The 13,002-nt window shown below is 43.4% G+C and overlaps 1 protein-coding gene across 13 annotated transcripts in view; it reads left to right on the plus strand.

Moving 5' to 3' along the window:
* The window catches only part of TSPAN18 (tetraspanin 18), a 118,652-nt gene that overhangs the window by 74,923 nt on the left and 30,727 nt on the right, over positions 1-13,002 (plus strand). The window contains exon 1 of one of the 13 annotated variants that reach the window (XM_027459245.3): positions 9,513-9,546. The exons of the other annotated variants lie outside the window; for them this stretch is intronic. The gene's annotated coding sequence lies outside the window, so the exon portion shown is untranslated. Of the gene's footprint in view, positions 1-9,512; positions 9,547-13,002 lie in introns of those variants that run through there. 13 annotated transcript variants of the gene reach the window in all.

The raw sequence follows: 13,002 nt of genomic DNA on the forward strand, positions 1-13,002 counted from the left end.
AGGGCTCGGCGAGCTTTGCAAATGTTTCCATGCGCCGCTCGAGGCTGTTGTCCCAGGCACGTACTTCATTAATGCTGCTGGGGAAGGCATTTTGGAAATAATCAATCAGTGTCGTTCTGCATTTCTTCTCTGTTGGCGCTGTTCTGTCTTGTTTCAGTGCTGCTCATTTTGGTTTTAATTTCTGAACGAGGGATCGATCTGCACAGACCAGCACCAGGCAGAAGAGTTTGGTGGTGCGATGGGCTAAGCCACCTTGCCCCGTGTCTCTACAGCACTAAAACAGTTGTTTGGAGTCATGGGTCCTGAAGAAGCTGGTGGTGCTTGGGTTTTTCTGAAGTGTGCTCTGAGCATCTCAGTGGTTTCCTAGGTCAGGATGAAGTTGTGCTCCTGGATGCTGTGAGCTCTCCTTCGGAGCATTCCTTCTCTCAGTTCTGCAGGGTGTTAGATCACAGACCTGCCACTTATCACACCTTCCTTCTGTCTTTCCTCTTCCCTCTGCCTCCACATTCTTTGATGCAACTGAGCTCTGCTGCAAGTGACTGCTTGTTGTTTTGCTTTGCTGAGGTAATGGCAAAGAGCTTTTTTTGCAGGAAAAAAAAAAAAAGAAAGACTTGTAAAGGAAAAGGCTGTAAAGAAAATTTCTGTGATGCATGACAGTTTTTGCATGTATAGGAACGGAGAAGATTTAGTGGGATAGCTGCTTTGGTGTAAAAGATCAAGAGAACTTTGCCTTTGCTCCGAGTGAATCAGTGGCTAAACTGGGATAAAATGGCAGAAGCACCTGATCCCCAGGCAGAGCCTCATGCTTCTGTCAGCAGACTGTTGTAAAACTGGTGGGCTCGAATGGGCAGGACACACCGTGTACTGCAAAGGATCTGGCCTCCTGGCACTAGAGCTGCACTTCACAGCAGTACTGGGGCTGTGTGCTATGAATTAATCATCTCAGGGACACCGGTATAACGTGCACTTTGGCCAGTCCATTCTGATGCTCACAAAGGAGCAAGGAAGGATTGTACTTATTTTTCCCCAGAGTTCAACAGGAGGTAACGCTATATTCCAGGGAGGTAGTTCTTCACCTCCCTTAATGAGTAACTCTATACTGTGCTGTCTCTTACAATAACAGCTGTCGCTACCAAAAGGCAAAGAAGCTATTTGACAAGCCGGGGAGGCTGCAAGAATTGTTAAGAGAGGAGGGAGGGCACAGGCAGGGAACTAAGCTCAGCACAAGAGCCATGAGAATTCCCAGGCTCCAAAGAGTGCTGCTGATTTTAGCATTTCACGGGCTCCTACGTAGTGTTTGTTTAACATTTCTGGTCAGAGTGAATGAAAGCAAAATCCCAACTGAACTGCAGATCAGTACGGGGACAGCTAGGAAGGTCGGACTGAGTTATGTTTGCTGTGCAGTGTTGTGTCATGAACGATGCTTATAGCTCAGATCCTCAAATACAGACAGCAGCGAGTAGAATAAGGTGGGAACGGGCTGCTGTGACTACTTTTATCCTACTCGACACAGGGTTTCTTTGAGTTCAGTCTGGTTTGAATCAGAGCATCTCGGTGCTGCAATTTGTCATAGATTTCTTTGTTCTGTTCCCGGTCATTTTTCCATGTTTGTTTACAATGATATAATGTCCATGTGGCAGCTCCAGCAATTGTTTGGGAGGCAGCTGAATACTGCAAAAGCTACATGAATACACTTTCATTTCTCTTGCAAACAACTCCATCCTCTGCAATTTGTTTTTGATTGCCAGTGGCCTGTAGATCATCTGTGAATCGAAGATGCTCAGGGAGCAGGCTTGTGTGGCTTTTAGCTCATCTGTTACTTTCTTACTTCATGGTGTTCTTTGGTCTTTCCTCAAATACTGTACCTCTGCCAAAGTAAGACCAGTTCAGACTCTGCCAATGTCAGCTGTTCAGGGGAAGAAAGCAGGGCCTGCCCTACCAGTGCTCCTGTGCACAGCCGGGGCTTGCAGAGCCTCAGTGCTGCCCATTGCCTGGGTCCTGGACAGAAGTGGGAGGCTGCACAGGGAGAGGGGGTCATTAAGCCCCGTACACCTGAAGGCAGGGGCAGTAAACCCACCTGATGCAGCTGGTAAGCTCAGGGTTTCCTTTTACTTGCTATCATGATTATTATTTATCACTGTTATTGACAGAAGTGCAACCCAGCTGCTTGGTGCTGAGCTCGGAGGGCTCCTGCAGGGCGAAGTGCTCCGCACTGCTCAGAAAACCAGCCATTGTGCTGCCTCTTGAATAAGCGTTTTATTTCACATGCTCGTTCTGAGCCTCCTGCTGTCGCTCACACTACAACTGCTGACAAGTAGCCGTCCCGGCAATATGGCATCAGAGCCCGTGAGCTGCCTTCCCTCTGGCTGGGACTCTGGGACAACAATATGAAGAAGACAAATGGCAGCTGCATATTTAAAGACAAGTATTTCCTCTTAAACATGAAATTGCTCTTTGCACTCCGTACGTATCCCTGCTTGGTGACAGCTATTGGCCACGGCATGCATAATTCCTGTGTTGGGATAGGAGCGTGCTGGCTGTGCAGCAAAAACCTGCGCCTCGCTCCTCAGCTGAGCACTTGGAAAGCTCATCCATCATTAGCAGGATGTCCTGGTGTATAGTGCACAGGGAAGTGCCTATGAGCTTTACTAACTGAGGTCAGTCAAGCACCATTTTTAAGCTCAGTTACTTTAAATTTAGGCGAGTTCATAGTGGGACAGAACTGGTTTTGCTATGTAAGTCTGTAGAGCACTGTGCTCTACGGTATCTAACAACACTTGGTAACTGTGTCAATGAGTATTAATAAAGTAATAGAAATTAACCTTTATATTGAGGTAGTTGATCTCTAACAAGGCACCAGGGCCCCGTTGTTTTAAGCGCTGTAAATTTGCATGACAGAAATACTTTCAGATCTAAGAACATGCACATTTGGCCAGACGTGAAAACAAAGAAGCGTGGTGCAGCAGGGGCATGGGAAATGAACACCTGAGTGAGGCCACAGAGAAGTCAGTGGCCTTTCCAGTGACTTTAATAGCTACTAGGTTGGGTCTCACATAGCTTCTGTGCTGGGCTTCTAAAACACATTGCCATATTCTCTGAGAGATGGAACTCATCTATGGGAATGTTATGGGAAGACTGGCTCATCCTTAGTGCTGAAGGACAAGAGCACCTTACTTTGACGGAGCTAATATTAAAACCAAATCTACTGGAAGACTGAAAATCCAAAGGGTTTCAAGACAGTGGAAGCTCAGGAAACTTGGAACAATTTTTTCTAGGTCTTTAGAAAACATTCTTTATAAAGGTTTTTGAATCTCTGCAAAATGAATGCAGAGCGATCGGTGACGCAAGCAGGATGTTCTGATGTTGGAGTTCATGCTTTGTGTTTCTGTTTAAACGTGCATGAAGAAAGGCAGAGGGTGAAGGATACAGTTCACTGCGACTCTTGGTGAGGCAGCTGTTGAAAGGCCAGGCTAGAATCTGCTTTGTCTTGGCTTTTCTGAGGGGAAGGGAAGAAAACATAATATATTCATAGGCTCTCTGTGTGTGTGTGTGTGCATAAATATACATACACATATATAAGAATGAAAATATGCACACAAAGCCACTGATTGTCAGCAAATAACACTATTCACAGAAGCTTAGTGTCTGCTGTAAGCAGAAATAAGAAGTCCTTCTCTCTCCTATTGAAGGCAAAGTTAGATATAAAATTGCTGTAGACTAGTACAAGTTGTTGTTGTTTTTTAAATAGGTGTATTATTCCTGTCATCTTCCTGTCTTCTTAAATGAAATTGTTAGGTGTTTTGCCAGCTCTTTTGTGTTGGTAAAACAAAGTACACGCTAACTAAGGGTAGCAATAAAATCCTAAGTCTTAATCAGAGTTTAGTATTAACATCCCTCTAACAGGTTGGATCAAGCAATTTATACCATAGAAGTTTTCCTTTTTAAAAGCAAAAGCGCACCCCTTTCTCTTGAATGTATGGTGGGTTTTTTTGGTTTGGTTTGTTTGGTTTTTTTTTGTAGTGGTGATGGTGTGGTTTTGTGATGGTTTGTTTGGTTTTCTTTTTTGGTTGGTTTGTTTTTGTTTTATGTAGACAGCAGGCAAAAGGGCTGTATCGTTTCTGGAATGAATGAGGAGGGTGAGAGGAGTGAATGTGCACTCTGGTTTCTGCTGAAATTAAGACAGAAGATTGGATTAACATCCTGTGATTCTGTGGGTTTTGCAAACCATATTATCATGAAGGAGTTTTTAAAGGCAGTGACCAGAGTGAAGATGAAATTCTTACATTCGTAGCCAGATCTCTGTGAGTGGCAAGGCTGGGCTCTCCTTCACTGGGAGAGTAAGGAACAATCTCTACTTAACTACCTCTTTACTGGAAAAAAAAAATCATAGCTCACAACATACAAGAGGATAAATTGTCGTGGAACTGGAGCCAACTCTTAAAAAGCTGGTTTTAAACTTAAGAGTTTAAAAGTGGTGGTAAATATTCCACGCAACCGTGCATCCTCTTCTCCTAGCAAGCTTTCAGTACTAAGTGGCGTGATGGTAATTGAATTGAACTTACGCAGTATTGAACAAAGAATTAAAATAAAGAAGTGCCTGATTTCAAGTTTTATTCCAAAGAAATTGGATTTTTTTTTTCCTAGTGTGTTTACAACAGGTAGATCTGAAGGATGTCAAAACTTGAAGACTTGTCTCATTTTTATTTAGCAAATCCACAGGTGCGGTACACACTAAAGAATTTTTCAGCGTGTGGAGCTTCAAATCCTTTGGGAAACTAAAAATAGGAAACAGGCAAAAAGGCAGCACCAAAACAGGCATGATTATTTTTGTAAGGTTAAACAATTAACCTCTCTTTCTTGATTCAACGCTATCCAAAATTCAAAAGTGAAACTAAGTAATGGGAAATGGTACACGATTAGAGGACTTTTAACTGCTGATGTAGGATATCAAAGATGTATGAGCCTTCATTCTTCATGGCTTTATTGAAAATGCTCTTTTATCCCTCTGAGTAACGTGGAAGGAATGGGATGTTGCAGCTGGGCTTGGGCATGGCCTCAGAGCATTTTGCTGGTCTTTCATGACATTGCAGAAGCTTCTTTTGCCCATTACTGATTTCTGGTTGTTCTTTTGTGAAAATTTGCCTGGAAACCAGATCTCAGTTGCCCTCGAAGTGTTTATGTGATGATGATGAGTTAATGTAGTGGAGACATCATTTACATACATCTGGAGTTGGGTAAACTAAACTAAATTCTTTAAATAAATAAAATGCAGTGTATCAGTCTATCAGAACCAAACCCACCTTCAACTCAGTAATTAGAGGAAAATGATTAGGAATTAAATGCTAAATTTAGATTTATCTGTACTTTACGGAGTGCTTGTTAAAAGAAGAGCCAGCACGAGAAGAGCCAGAGCCTCTTGGCTCTGAGGATCACCAGGAAAAAAGCCTCTCTCTATATTTTGGCCATGTAGCAAGCAATTCCAGCAATGAGTTGCTGGAAGTGACACGTCTGATTTATTGCCTGCTGCAGCTTTGAGAGTGTTTGCGAGCTGAAGTATCTGTTATGGTTAGGATGATTATAACTGTGTTCAATTTTATTTTGGAGAGAGAAAGAAAATAAATACTTTTTTTTTTTTTTTTTTTTTTTTGTGGGTTTTGGATGCAAATGACTTCTGTGGTTGCTTTTGGTCCTTAAGCAATGCCAGCCTGGACTGTTTGGTGCCACTTGTGCTTTCCCTGCAGTCAGGGCTGTGGCTGGGCAGCTGGATGAGAGCCTGAGCACAGTGCCCAGCTCTCACTGCATCACAGCATCGCTGCAGGGCTTTGCTGTGAGTGCACGGGTGGGTCTGGCAGTGCAAAGACTTGTATTGTCATCCTGGTGTGAATTGCTGAGCCAGTAGTTGGGATCCTTGCTAAGTCTTCTGCTGTCTCTGGTATATCAGTAAGTCTGCAGCTGTTTTTGGTTCTGCCTGTTAAAAACACAGACATGTCAGTGCATCAGAGAGTATCTCCCAGCATCTGGTTGGAGTGCTCCGTGGAGGATGCTAAGATCTAGCCAGTCAGCTGTTTTGTATACTATTCCCTCCAGTGCTATCTTTCATCCATAAGATCCCAACACATTTCCTAACCTGTACAAAATAGAATTGCATGTAGCCTTTTGAATAGGAACGTAACCACAAAATCAATGCCTTTAGCTGGAAAGCATTGCTTTGCAGACCCCAGAATCTAGAGCCTTTAATCCCTGTAAAACATTGCATCATCTTTAAGTTAGGCTCATGCAGAAGAGGCGTGTTTCTATTTCATCTCTTTCATAAGCCAGACTCCAGGATTTGAAGTTTTGGGGACATTATCTCTGGTTGTGGTCCAAAAATACCAACCCTTCTGTAGTTCTAAGTAAAGAAACAGAACCAAAAAATGTAGGTCTCTGTAAGAACAAGATGCCTTCTCCAAGAACCACCATGGTTTGGCCTGGTGGAGTGTTTGGCTCAATGGCCCAGCAAGGGAAATGTTAATTCAGTTCCTTGCTGAGAGCTGGGCTGACCAGGAATGTCAGTCTTAATCCTCTGTATCCCAGGTTAATGCCCCGTTGGCAGCACCTGACTAGTTAAAACTTTCTTGCTAGAGAGAGAGAGTGAGAATATAGCAACAACAACTCTCTTTCCCCAAACTGAAATAAATTCTTAGCTGACAGATTCAAGTTTTATCTGGAAGATGCAACAAGCTGCCCGGCAGCCTGTGATGTTCCATCATGCAAAATGATGGGAAATGGGTGAGGAGTCCCTCTGAACTCGCTGCCACTAGAAATGCTGCCCAGGTAGCTGCATTTGCTGCAGAAGGTCAGTTTTCTTCTGTTTTGTGTCAGAAACCAGTCAGCTGTTCATGTATCAGTAGTTCAGTGCGCTCACATGCATCTCATACTGGAAGACGGTCTCTTTTTAGCTAGGACAGAAAACCCATAAAGGTGAGGTGGGCAGTAGAAGCACAAAAAGACAAAGAGATGTCAGGAAGTTGTGAAACACACCCTGGAGCACGTTTTCAGCTTCTGGTTAAGCTATTGTACCACAATCTGTGGTTGTGACCTTTTTCTATCACTTCTGATTTTGTGTTCAGGGAAAAGAAAAATAGTGAAAGCAAATTCCTACAGATAAGATCCATCTCCTTATATCACCTGTCTTGCCCGTATAGGTCTGTGTTTTGCACAGCCCTGAAGAAAATTAAATGGATATCCAGCATAAGCAGAGAACATCCTAGCTAAGTTGACTCATAATGAAGAAAAGATGAACTGCCCTCTTATAAACTGACTGTTCACTGCACTTGGCTGATTCCCTCCTGCTCTCCTTTAATATCCTTGTCAGTCTGTTGGCCAGGAGCTGAAGCCACACCAGCCATGCAGTTAAAAGACGGAGTAGCCAGAAGTTTCAATTAACTCCCATTTCCGTGAACACTTACTGGCCACTCGTTCCAATTCCTATAAAAATGCCTGGGCAACTCGTTGCTTAGCATTTCACCTCGTTTTGTAGCCGCCACTTTACAGCACTCTGATTTTAAAATGTAATTTTACAAGTGTTACTTTTACTGACTATGTTTTCTGCTTCACTTTTAAATGCCAAAAGTATGAGCAGGGTGGAGAGGGGGCCAGTTTTGCAGCAGGTAATGCTGAGGTCTGCTCATTTTGGGTTCTGCTGCTGCTAAATACATTTCCACTGCTTCATCTGATTGTAAAAAAAGATACTGTATGATGAGTATTCAAAATGTATTTTAAAAAGCAACCCTTTGTTTGCTCTGTTTAGTAAGAACATGGCTAAAAATGTTTGCTGGCCAAGTATCTTCCTGGACAGAATGTTTTTCCTCTTCTGAGAAAAGTTGCGTGGAAAGGTGCCTCTGGGAAGCCACACCTGACCAAGGGAAAGTTTTTTTTCCCCTAGGCACTTCTGTCCATCATGAAGCTGTGGGATTGCAGGATTCAGCAGCACGGTGGGTGCTTCAGCACAGGACGCAGATAGATGGATCTTCAGAAGTGTCTGGTGGAGCATGGACTAGAGAGAGGAGGGGAAGCAGCATGGGGACAGTGACACCATAAAACAGTGCTTGGGTGCCTAGTGCAAGGCACGTCCTGGCAGCTGTGTGATGCTCTCCTTTGGTAAAAGGGACTGAGAAGGGAATGGCAAAGGGGCTGGTGTGTTAGAAGCATCAATGGCTCTGTCACTGTTGCAGGCAGCCAGGTCCATGCCTTCTGTGCTTCTATTCCTTGCTTTCCAGAACAGTAGCTCCCCAAGTTCCCCCCTTTAAAATTATGATGAAAAAATGGGGAGCAGGATGATTTAATGAAAATCTTAGTTGGAATGGAGCTGCATTAAGAAGCCAGCAGGCCTGATAAAAAAAAAGCCTCAACATGCTGAAAAATAAATCCCACTGAGTACTCGGCATCCTGCCTGAGTCACCAATTCCCCAAGGCAGAAAACAAAGCAAGGAAAAAAAAAAGTTTGTTTTTACACAGCAAAGCTAAAACACGTCCATTTCTGATTTAAGATGAGTCCTGGGGGACATCCCTTCTGTAATGCAGCATGGGGTCAGTGTAGGTGAGCTGACAAATGCACAAATTGATTTTTTTTTCTCATCCTTTAGACAAAGCACCTACTAATTTCAGTGGGACTTATGCCCGCGTGCATTTTGTGACTGGAGCTATCCCAAAGCATTCAAGGACCAGGGATTGTTAGCGCTAGGGCACAGGGAGGGCTTAGATGCATGAGTCAGATTTTCCACAGCTCCTCCTCTGGCTCCAGTGGCGAACATCAGCAGGACTTTGTCCTGCTTCTTCCTCCTGTCCAGGCTCTTGCACGGGCTCTCTGCGTCACTCCTGCTCTGGTGCTTCTTGCCCCTTCACAAAGTCCCTGCAAAGGCTTCAGCACTGTAAGGTTTCTACAAATAATGTCTGCAACTCGTGAGGAGAGAAACAGCAAAGTATTTGCCTGGTTCCCTGAGGCTTTTATAAATACTTGCCCAACTAAAGGCAGCTTATAAATCCGCTCTGCTTCAGAATTGCACAAGTTGGATGGAAATTCTCTGCTTGTGATAGGATGAGAGGGCGGAGAGCGAGACTTTGTGCTAGCAAGTGACCCCTGGCTGGCAGCAGTCTGCTAATGCTTTTAAATGAACTGCTGCAGAGCTGAGGGCTCAAGGCAGAAGCACAATGGAAGGTGCATTATTATCGCTGCTCTGATTATGGCAGATAATTCTGCTGTTCTCATTTACAGATTTAATGGTTTGTTAATAATGTCTGATTTGGGAATATGGTATAGTCTATCAAGTAGGGGTGGCATAATAGCATTAATAAGGGTAATTGAGGTTGTTGCTATAATCTTGTTTGCTCTTTGGTTTGTTAATTGAAAGTGACTTATCTTAATATGTGATAGAAAAATTGTTGCTCCTCTGTGCAGCCTGGGCACCTTGAAGGGAAAGGGATGTGTCAGTCCGCACTGGTTTTCTGTTGTTGTGGGATATGTACAGCAGTAAGCATCCAGAAGTGAATCAGCATCACATGTGTCAGGTATTGTGTGTCTGTGTTTACATTCTGTATAAATAACTGTGTGCTGTTACTCGTGACCATGTGTGTCTCTTTTTGCAAGGCTCGCTGTGTAAGTCTGCCCGCAACGCATGCAGTTGATTAGACGGCCTTTACTGAAGGAGCTGGAAATGAGACATCCAGGTTTTGAATGTTTAACCCCGGAGAAAAAACTTGGCATTTTGTCTCCCATCAGCGTTTGCCCGTAACAGCTATTAACATTAATTATGGAGATACTTACGTGAACACCCTGTTATCCCTAATTAGAGTTAATGGAAGATACGTGTGGATGTTAACAGGACAAGAGACAACCAAGCTTCCATTTCTAAGGTTAAATATTCAGTAGAATATTCCTCTTAGACACGTCCAACATCCTATAATCATGCAGTCAGACTTATGCAAAAGCAGAACAATTTCACCTTTTTCTTTTTTTTTTTTTTCCCCAATTATGGCCACCTTCCACTCTTTGGTTAAATTAAAGAGCAAACAACGATGTGGCAGTTACCTGTACTAATGTAATTATGCTACATTTTCTCTATTCATAGAGTACCACCGAATCAGACTTTGTAGCAGACTGTTTGCAGTCCCTTTCACTGTCCTGGTAAGGAATGAATGCTGGCAGAGGCAGGGGAGCTGGAAAGATTTGGCTTTGTTCTGAACCAGCATCTTGTGAGAAAGAGCTCTTGAGTAGGTCACATTATTGTTTGTTTGTTTGTTTGTTTTTTCACCCCAGATGATCTGTAATACAATTATGGGGTTGTTTGTTCATCCCTGCCATCCCTTACTGCCACACAAGCTTGGTGCTGGGCCCCTTGGGTGCTGCGTGGTGCCCACCTTGCTATTAGGCAGCTCGCAGCTCCCCAGTCCTCCTTGGCTGGAGCTGGGGGCTGCGTCACCCAGCTTTGCAGCTGCTGCTTTCCGTGCAGCAATTCCAAGTACAAGAACTTGGCTCGGGTCTTAGATTCTCCCATTTCCAGAAACTGCACGAGAGCCCATTGCTGTCTGAGGTGTGTAATCGCCAGCAGCATGGGGCAGCAGGCTGGCAAGGGGACTGCTGGGGACGTGACTGAAGCACTTGACCTTTGGGGCTCGGTACGAAGTCAGTCTCTGCTCACATTTTCCCCAGAGGATGAGCCCAGGGACAGTTGGTAGGTTTTGATTTAGCCATTTGTTTGTGTGTTCTGTTGATGTTTTTATGTGTTTGTTCAATCCTCTCATTACAAGTGCATGTTCTGGTTTTTTTTGGCGGTGTTCAAAGAATCCGTTAAGCTTTGTAATTAGTGGTACTTCTTTGATTTAATATATAAAGTAATGCTTTCACAGGTCAGATCCACATGGACCTTCTGTCCTTTTTCTTTTTCCTCTTTTTTTTTTTTTTTTTGTTCATGGACGTATATTTTGAGCGGCTGTGTAAAGCTTAAAGTGCCTGTATTTAAACTGGTGTGAGCAAAAGGCTTTTGATGGTATTTTGTTCTGGGATTTTGGAGTAAGCTGTATTGGTTTGAAAGCTCATGCTGGACATTGTTTAAAGTGGACAGATGCTAAGAAACCTTGCTCTGTACTAAGCAGGGTTGCTAATTTAGCTGTACTTGTGTAGTTGAAGTGGCAAAATCCCCTTCTGTGGTATGGCTTATCCTAGTTTATGGGAGAGAACAATTTTTTTCTGGTGTATCTGCATTTAGATCTTTTAACAAAAAGGATACATCCTCTTTAAAAAGGCAAATGCCCCCAAATTTTAACGTTTCAGTTAAAATGCCTGCTAAGCCTTCAGATACGGTAGGAAAGAAATTGATCCTGTAAAGGGAACACAGTCGTGACATACCGTTTTATTTTAGCTAGAAAAACGTGGCCTCGCTTGGAGCAGAAGCTGGCTCTCTGATCAGGCCATGGTCTGGTTGCATGGCTGGGGAGGTGAAACACAGTCAACCCAAAGAAATCATCATACCCATGGAGGTTAAGGGCCCTTCGCCCCAGGCAGATGCCTTTGTTTTTATAAGCCGCTACAGCTAGGATGTAAGTGGGGGTCTCTTAGCAAGGCTAAGGTAATAACCTCAGGTGGTAACTTCAAACTGGCTTCATGAGCTAAATCCTGTATTTTGTGTCTTTAAAATAAAGAAGGAATGTGTGAATGAGATGACATTAAAAAAAAATCCTGTCTCCAGAGGGATTTATTTATTTATTTTTTAATCTCTAGACTGAGCAATAGTCCAGTTGAAGGGACTGATTTTGGATTCATTGGGCCAATAGTAAAGATTAAGCAGTGGGTAAGTCATTATCCTGGGTGTTTGGTATAGGCTTAGCAGCATTACATTGATTTACAGCGTGAATCCCCCCCGTGTGTACTGATAGATTCTGTAGTTATCTGGTCACCTCTGACTTGCCTTTTTTACCAGAAGGATATGCTGGCTATTACCCCAAGATGCTTTGGAGACACCTAACTGCTTTGTAATCCTCCAAGAATAGCAGGAAAAGCAGCAGATAAGTATTAGCTGAGAAACCTGAGCAGTTTTGCCCTAGGATAATGGAAAGATAAGGTATTACACAAGGACATGCCATCTCAACAAAAAATGAATTTCAGGAGGTGGTGTTTCCATACAGAATAGGTGAAGTGCTTAACTGAGGGCTTGCTTGGCATTCCCTTTTACACTTTCATTCATTCTTTTTTACTCAGATATTTTTTTTTGATGCTTCTGAGCAAAATCAGGTTTGCCAAATGACAACTTGTATGCATGAATCTGATGACAAAAGTATCATATGTGATATATGATGCAGATAACAGTGTCAAGACAGTGCATTGCAGAAGGGAGGGGAAGTGCAGAAAGAAAGGATATCATGTAGCCTCTCAATCAAAATTTGAGCTGATGGGGAGTGGTTTTGGTTGGGTCTGAGTGAAGCAAGCCCATGCTTGTTTCACCAGCTTCAAAACTGAGGCCACCCTTAACCTCTGGGTGTTCTTACCCTTTGGGGGCCAAGTCTTTATAAAAACAGGAATTGCTGGACCAGATCTGACTCCATTCCTGCTTCTTAGGGGTGCAAAGGGCAAGGCGCTGTGCTGCCCAACCACAAAGTAGTGTTTGTGCTGTTTGAAGGCCATGTGAGCTGCTTCAAGCTGGTCTTTCAGATCATGCCTTCATCATTCACTGGTACATTTGTAATTAATCCACCATTCTGATTTGGATTAGAAGAAGTTTTGTCTTCAGTTACTAAATCCTGAAAGGTAAAATATCAACAAAGGCTGAGTAAAAGAAAATTCATCAGCATCCAGAGTATTTCCATGGTTAAATTTGCCGTTTCATTTTTGAAAGAGTCCTTATGACACCCTGTCAGCGCACACCGGTTCTTACGTAGAGGGATGATTGATGGTGCTTCAGGTTTTGCCCCAGGCTATTCCCAGCCTGCTTGCAAGCGATTCTGGTAGTGAAGTTTCCACTGCTGCCGTTG

The sequence above is a fragment of the Anas platyrhynchos genome, chromosome 5, assembly GCF_047663525.1.
Source record: "Anas platyrhynchos isolate ZD024472 breed Pekin duck chromosome 5, IASCAAS_PekinDuck_T2T, whole genome shotgun sequence".
Taxonomy (NCBI): domain Eukaryota; kingdom Metazoa; phylum Chordata; class Aves; order Anseriformes; family Anatidae; genus Anas; species Anas platyrhynchos.